Here is a 16,252-nt window from a genome sequence, read left to right on the forward strand (position 1 = left end):
GTGAACATACCAAATTCCCTTAGTCTTCTGAGAAAGTAGAGGTGTTGATGGGCTTTCTTAACTATAGCCTCAGTATGGGGGGATCAAGGCAGATTGTTGGTGATCTGGACACATTGCTGTGGCTCTGGAGTTGCATGTTGGCCAGAATAGGTAAGAATGGCAGATTTTCAAGAGAGAGAACGCTCTTGTCTGTTGATTGTCAAGCAGTGTTCATTCATCCATTATCAACAACCAGTTCTTCATCCAGTCACACAGAACAGCCATGGGGACTAAATTTGCACCTCAATATGCCAACATCTTCATGCACAGGTTCGAACATGACCTTTTCACGGCACAGGACCTTCAACCGATGCTATAAATTAGATACATTGATGACATTACTTTCCTTTGGATGAAGATAAGTGACATGAAGATGAGTGAAAAAGCGAATTGCGTGGAAGACGCGAAAGTCTACAGAGAGATCTGGATAGGCTGAGTGAGTGGGCAAGGACCTGGCAGATGGAGTATAACATTAGCAAATGTAAGGTTATCCACTTTGGCAGAAATAATAGTAGGAGGGATTAGTATTTAAAGGGCGAAAAGCTGCAGCATGCTACAGTGCAGAGGGACCTGGGGGTCCTTGTGCACGAATCGCAAAAACCCAGTCTGCAGGTGCAGCAGTTGATCAAGAAGGCGAATGGAATGTTGGCCTTTATAGCGAGGGGGTTAGAATATAAAAGCAGGGAGGTCTTGCTGCAACTATATAGGCACTGGTGAGGCCGCAACTGGAATACTGTGTGCAGTTTTGGTCCCTGCACTTGCGAAAGGATATACTGGCCTTGGAGGGAGTGCAGAGGAGGTTCACCAGGCTGATACAAGAGATGAGGGGGTTAGCTTATGAAGAGAGATTGAATAGACTGGGTCTGTACTCGGAGTTTAGAAGGCTGAGGGGGGATCTTATAGAGACTTACAAGATAATGAAAGGGATGGATAGGGTAGAGGTAGAGAGATTCTTCCCACTTAGAAAGGATAGCAGAACTAGAGGGCACAGCCTCAAAATAAGGGGGGGGGGTGCAGTTTAGAACAGAGTTGAGGAGGAACTTCTTCACTCAAAGGGTGGTGAATCTCTGGAATTCTCTGCCCGTTGAAGTGGTGGAAGCTACCTCGCTGAATATATTTAAGTCACAGGTAGATAGGTTTCTGATAGACAAGAGAATTAAGGGTTACGGGGAGAAAGTGGGAAAGTGGAACTGATCGACTTCAGATCAGCCATGATCTTACTGAATGGCGGGGCAGGCTTGAAGGGCTAGATGGCCTACTCCTGCTCCTATTTCTAATGTTCTTATGTTCTTATATTTTCATGGAGAACAATCACTGAAATAACTATATGATGACATCAACAAGTTCCATCCCACCATCAGTCTCACCATGAACTATTCTCCGGAATCGGTTGCATTCTTGGACACATGCATCTCCATCGAGGATGGTCACCTCAGCACTTCACTGTATCGCAAGCCCTCGGATAACTTCACAATGCTCCAATTCTCCAGCTTCTACCCTAAACATGTTAAAGAAGTCATCCCCTACAGACAAGCCCTCTCTGTACACAGGATCTGCTCAGATGAGGAGAATCGCAACAGACACCTCCAGATGCTGAAAGATGCCCTCATAAGAACAGGATATGGCGCTCGACTCATTGATCGACAGTTCCGATGCACCACAGCGAAAATCTGCACCGATCTCCTCAGAAGACAAACACAAGGCATGGCGGACAGAGTACCCTTTGTCGTCCAGTACTTCTCTGGAGCAGAGAAGCTATGACATCTTCTCTGGATCCTTCAACATGTCATTGATGAAGACGAACATCTTGCCAAGGCCATCCCCACACCCCCACGTCTTGCCTTCAAACAACCACACAACCTCAAACAACCTCAAACAACCACACAACCTCATTGTCTGCAGCAAACCATTCAGCCTTCAGGAAAACAGTGACCACGACACCACACAACCCTGCCACAGCAACCTCTGCAAGACATGCCAGATCAGCGATACGGATGCCATCATCTTGCGTGAGAACACCATCCACCAGATACACACTACATACTCTTGCAACTTGGCCAACGTTGTCTACCTGATACGGTGCAGGAAAAGATGTCCCGAGGCATAATACATTTGGGAGACTATGCAGATGCTACAACAATGGATTAACGAACACCACTCGACAATCACCAGGCAAGAGTGTTCTCTTCCTGTTGCGGGACACTTCAGAGGTCACGGGCATTTGGCCTCTGATCTTCGGGTAAGCGTTCTCCAAGGCGGACTTCACGACATACAACAGCGCAGAGTCGCTGAGCAGAGACTAATAGCCAATTTCCGCAGACATGAGGACGGCCTCAACCAGGATCTTAGGTTCATGTCACACTATCTGTAACCCCTACGATTTGCTTGGGCTTGCAAAATCTCACTAACTGCCCTGTCTGGAGACTATACATATCTCTTTAACCTGTGCTTAATGCTCTCCCCACTCACATTGTCTGTACTTTTAAGACTTGATTACCTGTAAAGACTCGAATTCCAACCACTATTTTGTAAATTGTGTCTTTATATGCCCTGTTTGTGAACAGAGCTCCCACTTACCTGACGAAGGAGCAGCGCTCTGAAAGCTAGTGGCTTTTGCTACCAAATAAACCTGTTGGACTTTAACCTGGTGTTGTGAGGCTTCTTACTGTGTTTACTGATTAAGTAACAGTACCCCTACACTACCATTTACAGTACCAGAGTTCAGACTTGTGTTTTTGATAAATCCACAAAGATAACAAGTGAAAATTCCACAGGTTGTTTTCATCTTGGTACTTCTACTTAAGGGGGAGCACTCCACACATTTGAATTCAACAAGGACCTCTCTGGAAACTTGAGGTATTCTGTGTAGAAATTGCAGAACTCATCTGACCCTCAGCAAACACCTTAGCGGTTTTATTAAACCAGCTTCCCATCCATTGACTCTGTCTAAACTTCCCACTGCCTTGGCAAAGCAGCCAGCATTATTAAGGACCCACACACCCCGGACATTCTCTCTTTCACCTTCTTCGTTTGGGAAAAAGATACAAAAGTGGGATCACTTACCAACCGACTTAAGAGCAGCTTCTTCCCTGCTGCTGTCAGACTTTTGAATGGACTTACCTTGCATTAAATTGATCGTTCTCTACACCCTAGCTATGACTGTAAGATTACATTCTCCACTGTCTTGTCTCCTTCCCAATGAATGGTATGTTTTGTCTGCATAACGTGCAAGAAACAATACTTTTCAATGTATATTAACACGTGACAATAATAAATCAGATCAAATCAAATCAAATCAAAATTGTGTCCAATTAAACAAAAAAGACGGTTCCAGAAAAAATAAGTAAGTAATGCAGTCCACGTTTAAAAGTATGAATAAGACATGCCTTCACTGGGAATGACACGTTTCCACTATATGGGAAAAAAGATAGAATCTTGATTACATGTTTTGACATTGAGTTCACAGTAAAGCAAGAGGAATATGAACACACATTTTGATCAAATTCCTCTACCATCCACACATTAATCCCATACTTGCAATGGCTCCATTTGCCTGTGACAGCTCTTTTTCAAGCTTGAAGGCTCAATTTCTGATCATCCTTGTTGGATGAGACATAACTATGAAGGAATTTCTTCGAGTGTTGGGGTCTAACTTGAAGAAGGCTTGTATTCAGGACTCAAATGCTTCTATTCCCTTTTCCCTTATTTTAAAATTCCCAGTTATGTTTTGTCTAACAGTTGAGGATTTTCAGCACCATCTGTTTGCAGTGATTTGGAAACTTTAATACCAACAGACTGGTTTCTGAGTTGTGCGTTTCTTGGTGGTTCGAGTTCATTTCTGGGATCCTGGGAAAATTGGAATTTCACAGACTGCTGGAAAGCAATGTTTATACTATGCAAATTTCTGTGATTGTACAATTGCCCTCCCTGCAAAACTCTTAACCTTTTGATTGTTGCTTCAACAACTTATGGGTGAAATAGTTCAGTTCTGATCCGTTGATATTCTAATTTTTAGAGTTATTAAGTTTAGTCATTAGTGTCACAAGTAGGCTTACATTAACACTGCAATGAAGTTACTGTGAAAATGTCCTATCTGCCACACTCTGGTGCCTGTTCGGGTACACTGAGGGAGGATTTAGCATGGCCAGTGGACCTAACCTGCATATCCTTCAGACTGTGGGAGGAAACCAGAGCACTGGGAGACACGGGAAGAACGTGCAGACTCCACACAGACAGTGACCCAAGCCAAAAGAACCCGGGTCTCTGATGCTGTGAGTCAGCAGTGCTAACCACTGTGCCACCCATGGGTAGTGGATTATTGGTGGTAAACTAGGTTTAATCCCTGTTAAGTATCTGAATTTGCCTTCTACACACTGTATTCAGTTGGATCTGAAACTGAATTGTTGGATTCAGTAAGACTTAAAACTTGAGCTTGACCATTTGATTTTTTATTGGGAAATTGTACACTTACTGTGCTTGTATTTCCCTTGTGGTATTCACAAGCGCTGTTAGGTTTAGGGCATATCATCTTCCCTTTTCCTTTTTCCAAGGGGATGGGACACCCCCTCCCACTACAGTTTGCCCCATGTCCTCTGGTACACTGCTGTCCAAAGCTGACGGACCAGCTTCTGCTGCATTCCCCTGTGACATTTTGACTGGATGAGGCATCTCCCTCACATTCTAACCAAAAGAGAAAATGCTGGAAAATCTCATCAGATCTGGCAGCATCTGTAAGGAGAGAAAAGAGCTGACGTTTCGAGTCCAGACAACCCTTTGTCAAAGCTCCTGTCTGCCTGCTTGGGAACTCTCTTGGCCTCTACTTAAATTCCAGAGGGAAGTTTATCCTAACCACATTTGATGCATTTTCTTCAACTTTGTGGCTTTTGTCCCAGTACTTCTGCTTTCTTCCAAAATTCTCCGGGTCCCTTTAAATTCTACAGGTTTTAGTACGGCCTCTGTAAATTTGATGTGGAGATGCCGGCGTTGGACTGGGGTAAACACAGTAAGAAGTCTAACAACACCAGGTTTAAGTCCAACTGATTTATTTGATGGTAAACTCACAAGCTTTTGGGGTTTGTCCCTTCGTCAGGTGAATGGAGAGTTCTGGCCTCAGACAGAGGCCAGAACTGTCTGTGCTGTTGTATGTCCTGTCTGAGGCCAGAACTCTCCATTCACCTGACGAAGGGACAAACCCTGAAAGCTTGTGAGTTTACTATCAAATAAGTCAGTTGGACTTAAACCTGGTGTTGTCAGACTTCTTACTCTCTAAATTTGGCAGACTCTAGTATGACTCCATTGTATTGGTTTTCACTAGCCTCCTTAATTTTCACTGACTCTATTGCCCCTCAGTATGAATTGAGGGATTTCCACAGCCTTCTGCAGCTGAACAGAAATGGTGCCTGTTTCCCTTGGCTTCCAGACTCCTCGGCCTTCTCAGCACCCTCTGTATATGCTACCACACTTCTAACAACCCAGTGCTCGGAATTGGGTCAATCCCCCACATTGGACAACCCCAACCTTATTCAAGTGACCAAGTTACTCGCTAAAATAAGCAAAGTAAGACAACAACACAGGAAGCCGGAAAAACGCTGCAGGTCTGCCAGCATCTATTAGGAGAGAAACTAAGTTGACATTTTGAGTTATTTGATTCTTTGTCAGAACTAAGGAAGTTGCCAATTTTATTTGCAGTTTCTACAGTTCTAACACATCCTTTCTCCCTTCAGTTCAAGGAGTCCGAACTCAGATATATTTTATTTATTTGTTAGTCACATTTGTTAGTAGACTTACATTAACATGGCAATGAAGTTACTATGAAAATTCCCTAGCTGCCACACTCCAGCGCCTGTTCGGGTACACTGGGGGAGAACTTAGTATGGCCATTGCACCTAACCAGCATGTCTTTCAGACTGTGGGAGGAAACCGGAGCTCCTAGAGGAAACCCACACAGACAAGGGGAGAATGCGCAAATTTCCACAGTCAGTGACCCAAGCCAGGAATCAAACCCGGGTCCCTGATGCTGTAAGGCAGCAGTGCTAACCACTATGCCACCTTGCTGCCCTTGTTTTCACTAGGGTCAGATTGGTAGGCCCTAGCAAGGATTTGAGGGCTGGGTTTGGAAGATGGGTGGTGAGTAGGTTTGATTATGTGGCTTTGAGGAGGAGGGGGAGAGTTACATCTGATGGAGCAATGGGTGGCTGCACAGGAGGGCCTCCCCTTGCCTGACTTGCATAGCTCAGGCTCCTCCATCCCCTGTCTAATTGCAGCGGGGGGTAGGGGCAAGTAAATTGAGAGGCACACAGTGCCTGCTGGATTTTATGTGCCAACTCTCTTCAGACTGCCGGTGGGGGAAGCATATAATCCAGCAGCGTGCCTCCAGAGCATCGGTTCAATCCTCTGGATTGCTAGTACAGTAACATTACTTTAATGCTATATAATTTATGTTGGAGTATCTACTATTACTACTGCACTAAAACATTCCATTCTTATCATGGCCGGGACACAAATTATTGATCTAATTCCTGAGTTACAACATCATTTCAATATCAATGTGCTATTAAAATTCCATCAATACATACATGTTATTGCAACATAATACAAAAATGATTAATTTACGGTAAATTATAGGGAGAAGGCATCTCCAGTATTACTTGTTACTACATATTTTCCGTACAGCATATGTTCTTGGTTTACCACTGAGTCTTTCAGGTTTTGGATTCAGTTTAAGAACCTATAAAATGTGAGGTTTTTAAGAAACAAGAACTCATCAAGAAATATTCCAATTTTTTAGACACTTGAGCTCTCCAAGACCACCACGAGCACTGAGTGCTCTCATGCTGTTTTGCTAATGAAAATGCACACATATTTATCAATGGACTGCCCAATAATTGACCCAGAGTGCTGGTCCAACCACCCACCCACCATTACTGGCAACTATAAAGGCACAGACATGGATGCTTAAACACACACCCAAAGAAGAGGCAGCTTATAGTGCTTGATCTATCCCAACATAACACTGAGCTTTGTTTTGAATAATTATAAGTTCTGCAGTACCAAATCCCTGCAACGCTGACCCTGGAAGTGTGATCGGGCAGGAATGGATCTGACATTCCTGCCAGAAATCACAAGATCAGTTAATTTTGAGTTATGCTGGGCAGGACAAAGGAACGAATCCCGCCAGCAATGTGTGCCTTGAACTTGGAAAACTCCAGTTACTGGCAGGATCAGTTGTCATGCAGGAGTTTTGTAATGGGTGAAGGGCAGCAGATTTGCAACAGTGGGGGAAAACTTCTCCACTCCCCACAGTGAAAGTGCTGAAAGTCTGAAACTTATTTTTGGGAGGCTATTTTATTTTTCCCCGTTCACTGCTGCTTTCCACTAGTTAAAACTTCAGTCAGTTCCCATGACAACATTATGACCAGATCGATGGAAGGAAGGACTCTGTTGGCTGTGGCTCAGGGAAGCAGGTGAAAGTCAAAATCAGTTGCTTCCTTAAGGGGGCAAGTAACTTAGGTAGGATTATAACCACAGCAGCAGTGTATAATATTATTAAAGTATAATTTAAACAATTGTAGATTTTTTAAAATTAGCAGAGGCGATGGCCTAGTAGTATTATCACTAGTCTATTAATCCAGAAACTCAGCTAATGTTCTTGGGACCTGGGTTCGAATCCCACCACGGCAGATGGTGGATTTGAATTCAATAAAAAATATCTGTACTTAAGAATCTACTGATGACCATTAAACCACTGTCGATTGCCGGAAATAAACCATTCTGGTTCCCTTTAATATCCTTTAGGGAAGGAAATCTGCAGTGCTTACCTGACCTGGACTACATGTGACTCCAGAGCCACAGCAATGTGGTCCACTCTCAACTGCCCTCTGAAGTGGCCTTGTGACCCACTCAGTTGAATCAATCGCTCATGAAGGCAGCTCACCACTATCTACTCAAGGGCAACTAGGGATGGGCAATAAATGTTAGCCAGCCAGCAACGCCCATGTCCCACCAATGAATAAAATTGCAGATAACAAACATCACTTCAAAGATCTACTACAAACGCGATGTGAGTGTGTACCAAGCACTTATATTAATATTGTAAGTATCCTGTAGACAAAAAAAAACTTTCGAATCCTAACAAAATTACAGACAAAAGTTTGCTTCAAATAACTAACTGTATAAAATTTTGAATTTAAATGGTTAAAGTGTCTTTATCACTAAGCAGTTTTATGGGTGAGAAATGACCTTGTGGTTCACACCACACAGGATTTGGGATAATGTTTTGTCAGATAACAGGTGATTAATTATATTCCTGGGGCATTTACTTACCACCAGGTACTATACGTCTCGACAGGTGTTTATTAATATTACACCATGTTTCCTGTCACTGTTTGATCTTGCATCTCCTGGAGTTTACCTCCTGACTGCAGGACACGATCATCAGTGGAAACTTTATCCGTTCTTTGTACAGTTGACATGAAAATCACTTTCACAGGTGTTGAACTAAAAACAGAAATCACTAAGCATGTAATAAATCACTTAAAAAGATTGCTAACTCAATCTGGGCTTAATTCACAGAAATCCTCTGAAGTGTGAATAGCTGACCTGCTATGATATGAAACACTTGTCTGGTAGACATGCTGCTGAGTGCATCATCAAGTGACAGACAGCGACACTTCAAGTTGTCACACCTCAGCTTTCGAAGAGAATGATATCATGTATAATACTAACTTTAACTGCTAGGGATGGATTTTCACATGAACCTTCCTTTAAATAATGCAATAAGTCTCCCTTTAGGCATTTTTAATATTTTCCCCCCTCCCTCCCCCATCAAACAAAACACTTCCCTCTAGGGAAAAGATCTGAAGTGTTGAACGATGACATTCCTAACTTGGGGCAATCGTAAAGATATAAAGTATATGCAGTTGATGTACTCTTGTGATTAGCACTGGGAATAGATAAAAAGCAAGACAGATAGAAAGCAAGTGAGACATTTCTACAAAATCATGAAAGTAAGCAAGGAGGATGGGTGAACGGATGGATAAATGGATGGAAGGACAAACTACTGGATGGATGGACAGACGGATATTTGGACTGACAGACTGAGGAACAGAAGGACGGACATACAGATGAAATGATGGATGGACAGATCGATGGCAAGGCAAATATACGAACACACCCTCCCCATAGTAGTCAAGCCAGAAGGATGGCAGCCAAAATGCCAGCTTCACACTTTATAGAGAAGTCCCTCACACATTTGTTGGATGTTGTGGAGGACAGAAGGACAACAATCTACTCGCAGGCAGACAGGAGACCCTCCAGTGAGCTCACCAACCCCGCATAGTGGCTACGTTATTGGGTTTCAGCACCCTCCGCAAGCGGACAACGGATTCATTACCTGAAGACAATGAATGACCTCCTCCATGCTGCCAGGTAAGTGCTTCTTGTCTTCTTTCATCACACTGTCTGTCAGACACCCCTCGCCATGCCACATGGACTCCACATGCTGCCACCTCACTGGGCTCCACCACCTGATCTCCTACACACTTCCTCATCTCCCCGATACTCCTTACATCACAATTCATCCCAGACAGGCTTCTGGGTCACTATCTGGTGAGCACCTCACTGCTTCAGATCTCCATCAGGTGGAAGCAGGGATGTCCCAGGGATCGGACAGTTGGAGGTCTGTTTGATTCCAGGTCTCATCTGTGCCTCAGTCAAGTGCTGCGCTTCTGGACATGATCCTCCCTCAGCTGCTGGAGATGCAAAAGCAGAGCTGGAAATACCAGGACAGGATGAATGTGAACATGGTTGAGTCACTGGAGGGGGCATGGAAGATCACAAACTGAAATCTTGATGGTGTAAATTCTGTGTATGCAAGATTTAGCAGCCATTATGGATTTGTGTGTGTGGCTAACATGGCCACTAAATCGGGCCCTTCACTTCATCTTTGTCTCCCCTTGTCCAATCTTTCCCACTTACATCCACGATTCCTCTGATCCCTCCATCATAGCACCAACTTCCACTTCACTGACCCCAGCCTCCTCCCCTTCACGAGAGATGTCCAATCTCTCTACACTTCCATCCCCCACAGAAGGGTCTGAGGATGCTCCACTTTTCCTTGAGCAAAGGCCGAATAATCCCTGTCAAACCTTCTCCTCCTGACTCTCGCTCAACAATTCCTCTTTTAACTTGTCTTATTTCCTGCAAATAATAGATGTGGCTACGGGTACCCACATAGATCTCAGACATGCCTGTCTTTTTGTGGGTTATGAGGAACATTCCTTATTCCAGTCCCATTCAGGTCCTGTCCCACAATTGTTTTTCCATCATGTCAAAGACTGTATTGGTGCCACTTCAGGTCTTCTCTGGACCTGTGAAAATTTATTGATGTTGCTTCCAATTTCCACCTCTCTCTCACCTTCGCATGGCCAATCTCTAACACTCTCCTTCCCTTCCTTGACCTCTCTGTCTTTATTTTCAGTCTGATAGACTGAACATTTATTACAAGATACTGTCTCCCACAGCTACATTGGCTACAGCTTCTCAAACCCTGCTTCACATGCGGACTCCACCTCAATCTCCCAGCTTCTCTGCCTCCATTGCATTTGTTCCAATAATACCACCTTTGAAAATGGTGCTTCAGACATGTCGGCTTTTTCCCTTAACCCTGCCCCCCACCCCCCACGTTGGGGTTAACAGGACAAAGAACAGTACAGTGCAGGAACAGGCCCTTTTTCCCACCAAGCCTGCCCCAAAACATTTTGCCTTTCTAAATTAAAGACCCTTTACCTCTATGTGTTCCATATTCCTTTATTTATGTATCTCTTAACCAGTTTAATCAGGTAATCATTTAACCAAGTTCAACCCATTTTTCACACATTCTGTCCTCACCCCTTCTCCTGCTTCTCAGAACAATGTCTCTGCATTCAAAGGATCATCCTCTGCCATTTCTACCAACTCCAGCATGATGCCAACACGAAACATATCTTCCCCTCACCAGCCCCCCCACCCCAATCAGCATTCCACCGGGATTGCCCCCTTTCTGACACCCTGGTCTCATCCCCAACTATTCATCACCTTCTTGGACAAGTTGCAGAGCTGGGCCGAGAGGTGGCGGATGGAGTTTAATGCAGAGAAGTGTGAGGTAATTCACTTTGGCAGGAATAACAGATGTGTAGAGTATAGGGCTAATGGTAGGACTCTGAATAGTGTGGATGAACAGAGGGGTCTAGGTGTATGTGTACATAGATCCCTGAAAGTTGGGAATCAAGTAGATAGGGTTGTTGGGAAGGCATACGGCGTCTTGGCGTTTATTGGTAGGGGGATTGAATTTAGGAGCCGCAGCGTCATGTTGCAACTGTACAAAACTCTGGTGCGGCCGCACTTGGAGTATTGTGTGCAGTTCTGGTCCCCACATTATAGGAAGGATGTGGAGGCATTGGAGAGGGTGCAGAGGAGGTTTACCAGGATGTTGCCTGGTATGGAGGGGAGGTCCTATGAGGAGAGACTGAGGGATTTGAGGTTGTTTTCGTTAGAAAGAAGGCGGCTAAGAGGGGACCTTATTGAAACATATAAGATGATTAGAGGTCTAGATAGGGTGGACAGTGATAGCCTTTTTCCTCGGATGGAGAAAGCTAGCATGAGGGGGCATAGCTTTAAATTAAGGGGTGGTAGTTATAGGACGGATGTCAGAGGTAGGTTCTTTACCCAGAGGGTGGTGAGGGATTGGAATGCCCTGCCTGCTGCAGTTGTAAATGCGCCTAGTTTGGGGGCGTTTAAGAGATCCGTGGACAGGTTTATGGATGGAAAGGGATTGGTTTAGGTTAGAGGGTCATTGCTTTTTAATTGTTCTGCGCTATAATGTTCTTTGTTCTATGTTCCAATGGCACCTTCCCTTGTAATTACAGAAGGTGCAACACTTTGCCCCTTAACCTCCACCCTCTTCACTGCCCAGGGCTTCAAAAATTCCATTAGGCAAAGCAATATTTCACTTGCATCTCCTTTAATTTGGGCTTCCGAGTTTTCTGCTCCGAATGCAGTCTCCTCTACACTGGGAAGACAAAACACAGACTAGATGGCTGCTTTGCAGCAGACCTTTGCTCAATCTGCAAGCTTGCCATTTCAACTCAGAATCTTGCTCTCATGCCAACATGTCTGTCCTCAGCCTGCTGCAATGTACCACTGAAGCTGACCACAGTCTGGAGGATCAGCACTTTATCTTCCGATAAAGCATGTTGCAGCCCTCTGGACTCAACACAGAGTTCAACCATTTTACACTGTGAACTTTCCTCTTCATATTTTTTAATATTCCAAACATTTTTGCCTCATTGCAAAAACTCTCCCTCTCCTTCCATATCTGCCTCTCGTTCTTAAGTTTTGCTTTCATCTTGCACCGACCATTATTCTCCCATCAACACATTCTGACATATTTGTTACAATCTCTCTTCACTCCCACCAATGACTGATCTTCTACTCTGTTCGAGCTGTTATATATTATACAATATATAATCCAACACATCTCTCACCCTCTCTTTAGCTCTGAAGAAGAGTCATATCAAATGCTAACTCTGTTTTCTCACCTGACAGATGCTGCCAGACCCATTCAATTTTTCCAATATTTTCTGTTTTTGTATCAATTCTCTGTCTGTGCCCTCAGTACTTTTCTCAATTAAACTTTCTGAAAAACCTTCATTCCAGTTCAACTTCTGGAGACAAGGTGCAGTAATTATGTTTGTTAAAGTTGGCAAACAGCTGCTAGTCAGGTTGAAAAAGGCAAGGATCCTATTGTCTTGGAACTGTGATTAAACATCACGCTACATTTTGCACATAACCCACTAAACCTAGAAGGAGAGAAGCAGACTGTGGAATTTGAATCCCAGCCCAGCTTAACCTGAACAGATTGCTTGCAGTGACAAATTCCACATCAAAATGTGAAAGAAAAACTTTCATCACCAGCTGTGCCCATGAGGGTGGCGCTGTTGACAGCCCTGGAATAGTCCGGGAGCATTCCAGACTGACTCACTCTGTAACCAAGAGAACAGTGAGAAGAATAAAATTCAGAAAGAGTGAGAAAAAATACTGAACTTGATAGCTATCAACAAGAAGGCATGCATTTAATTTAAGATTCAGTACATTAATAACAGGTCTTTTACAAGACAAAACCTAGCATAGAGCTTGCAACACATTTTTTTGAGGAGTGTACACTGTCCTAAAATTTGTCGTACAAATGATAATTATTCTTATGTGCACTCATTAATTAATTCTCAGGAGGTGGATGGATATTGTTGGTATTTATTGCCTTAATGAGATAGTGAGTCTTGCATTAGGAGAAGCGGTTTGATAGAACAAGATGGCTTTTCAGATCACGGTAAAGCAGAACCCACATTAATGTGGGATTGGAAATACACAGAGTTCAGACCGAGAGGGGGCGGGGGGGTGGGAGATGGGGGGGATGGCACATTCTTTTTCCAGAAGGACAAAAACGGTCAGAAGTGGGGTGTTTGCTGATGATTACACGATGTTCAGCATCATGACCAAATGCAGCAAGACCTGGTCAATATCCAGACTTGGGCTGACAAGTGGCAAGTAACGCTCACACCACAGATGTGTCAGGCAGTGACCAGTTCCAACAAGAGAGAATGTAACCATTGATGTTCAGTAGCATTACCATTGTTGAATCTCCCACCATAAACATCCTGCAGGTTATCAATGACCAGAAGATTAACTGGACTAGGCATGTGAATACTCTGGCTACAAGAGCAGGTCTGAAGCTAAGAATTCAATGGCGAGTAACTCACCTTTTATATTCATTCATGGACTGTGGATGACATTAGCTGAACTAACATTTATTGCCCATCCCTAATTGCCCTTTTAACTGCATCGTTTGCATGGTCATTTAGTTGGGCATTTGAGAGTCAGCCACACTGTTGTGGAGCTGGAGTCACATGTAGACCAGGCCAGATATTTTTAGGGCAGGGAATCTGGAATCCTTACCTGGTCTGACCAAGATATGATTCCAAAAACACAACAATGGACTTCCCAAAGAATGTCCACCATCAAAAAGGCGCAAGTTAGGAGTGTGCTGAAATACTTTCCACTTGCCTGGATGAATGCAGCTCCAAACACATTCAAGAAGCTTGATACCATTCAGGGCAAAGCATCCCACTTGATAGGTATCCCTTCCATGAACATTCAATCCCTCCACCGCCAACAAACAGCGGCAGCAACGTGCACTATCTACAAAAGGTACTGCAGGAACTCATCAAGGCTCCGTAGATAGCACGTTCCAAACCCATGACAGCTACTTTCTAGAAGGACAAGGGCAGCAGACACGAGAACACCACCACCTGGAGGACCCCCTCCAAGTCAGTCACCGTTCTGACTTGAAAATGTATCACCATTTTTCACTGTCACTGGGTCAAAATCCTAGAACTCCGTCCTTTACTGCATTCTTTCTGGTTGTATCACAGCTTGGTACGGCTCCTGCTCTGCACAAGACCACAAGGAACTACAAAAGATCGTAAATGTAGTCTAATCCATCACGCAAACCAGCCTCCTATCCATTGACTCTGTCTATATTTCCAGCTGCCTCAGCAAAGCAGCCAGTATAATTAAGGGCCCGTGCACCCTGGACATTCTCTCTTCCACCTTCTTCCTTCACGAAAAGGATACAAAAGTCAGAGGTCACGTACCAACTGGCTCAAGAACAGCTTCTTCCCTGCTGCTGTCAGACTTTTGAATGGATTTATCTTACATTAAGTTGATCTTTCTCCACACCCTAGCTATGACTGTAACACTACATTCTGGACTCTCTCGTTTCCTTCTCTATGAACGGTATGCTTTGTCTGTATAGTGCACAAGAAACAATACTTTTCAATGTGCATTAATATAAGTGACAATAATAAATCTAATCAAATCAAATCAAATCACTGTGGATGTACCTATACCTCAGGAATTGCAGTGGTTTACAAAGGCAGCTCACCTCCACCTTCTCAAGGGCTACTAGGGATGGGCAACAAATGCTGGAGATGGGGCTTTCACCCCTCAATTGATTGGCTGGCACCTGTCTAGATCCAGGGTTGTCAGTGACACTCCCATTAATTAATTGGAATTATTTTTTACATGTTTGTCAAGAAATGTGATAACTTTATAGTTACTGTTCTGGAGTTTCAAACAGCTTGTTCAGTAACATTACCAATACACTATCCCTCTGCTCAAATAATGTATGATCCCTCAACAGGTTTGCTGGTGGTAGGGAGGGCTTGTATTTTCACTGGATGGCCTTCCTTCCATCCTCCCACTCCCTGCGATCACGCCACAATTCAATGGTGGGAAGAATGAGGCCTACAGGCCGGCCTGTCTGGCCTTACCACAACTGAAGTCCTTAAGTGGATAATTAATGGCCACCCAAGGGTCACTCCCTGCCTGGCCTCAAATTGAGACCTGGAAAGCGACCCTGCTCAGGCTTGAGCAGGAAAAGGGGGAATGTCTCCATCAATGGACTCCTTTCAACTTCAGGGTCCCCACACAAGGTTAGCACCACTCAGTTGTTCCCTCCCCCCACTTTCCTATTCTTCAAACTCTCCACCAACATCCTCAACACTCCCCCATTCTCCACCCCAGTGCCTCACCTTCCCTCTCCACCCCATGAGCCCCACATGTACTTAGTCCTAAACTCTGATTCTGGGAACAGCTTGTGATACCGGTCCTGTTCATTGCATCTTCTGGCAATCCTGATTAGCAACTCTCTGAGGCAGTACTTCCTCTTGAGTGAGGGGTGGAAGTCCCATCTCCAGCCAATTAACACTCAAATGGCTGCAGGGCAGCGAGCATCGGTGGGGATGCATCAGCCAATTTCTCACCTGGCAGCCTCAGAAACGTTGCCATCTGGAAAATCCTGATCCTGGAAAATATAAGGAATATCAATTTTTAATTCCATTTTAGGGCAGCATGGTGGTATAGTGGTTAGCACTGCTGCCTCACAGTGCCAGGGACCCGGGTTCAATTCCCGGTGTAAGTCACTGTCTGTGTAGAGTCTGTACATTCTCCCCGTGTCTGAGTGGGTTTCCTCTGGGTGCTCCAGTTTCATCCCACAGTCCAAAAGACCTGCTGGCTATGTGCATTGGCCATGCTAAATTCTCCCTTAGTGTAATCGAACAGGCGCTGGAGTATGAGAATGAGGCGATTTTCACAGAAACTTCATTGCAGTGTTAATGTA

The 16,252-nt window shown here is 44.3% G+C and overlaps 1 long non-coding RNA gene across 1 annotated transcript; it reads right to left on the reverse strand.

The window, feature by feature from the left end:
• Window positions 1-8,367: 8,367 nt before the first annotated feature.
• Window positions 8,368-13,061, reverse strand: LOC145345112 (uncharacterized). The gene is made up of 3 exons (XR_013887031.1): window positions 12,988-13,061; window positions 9,431-9,785; window positions 8,368-8,535 (listed from the first exon to the last, which is right to left on the reverse strand). It is a non-coding gene; the product is annotated as an uncharacterized LOC145345112 (long non-coding RNA).
• Window positions 13,062-16,252: the final 3,191 nt, after the last annotated feature.

This window comes from Carcharhinus amblyrhynchos, chromosome 7 (assembly GCF_965287045.1).
Source record: "Carcharhinus amblyrhynchos chromosome 7, sCarAmb.v2.hapA, whole genome shotgun sequence".
Classification (NCBI taxonomy): domain Eukaryota; kingdom Metazoa; phylum Chordata; class Chondrichthyes; order Carcharhiniformes; family Carcharhinidae; genus Carcharhinus; species Carcharhinus amblyrhynchos.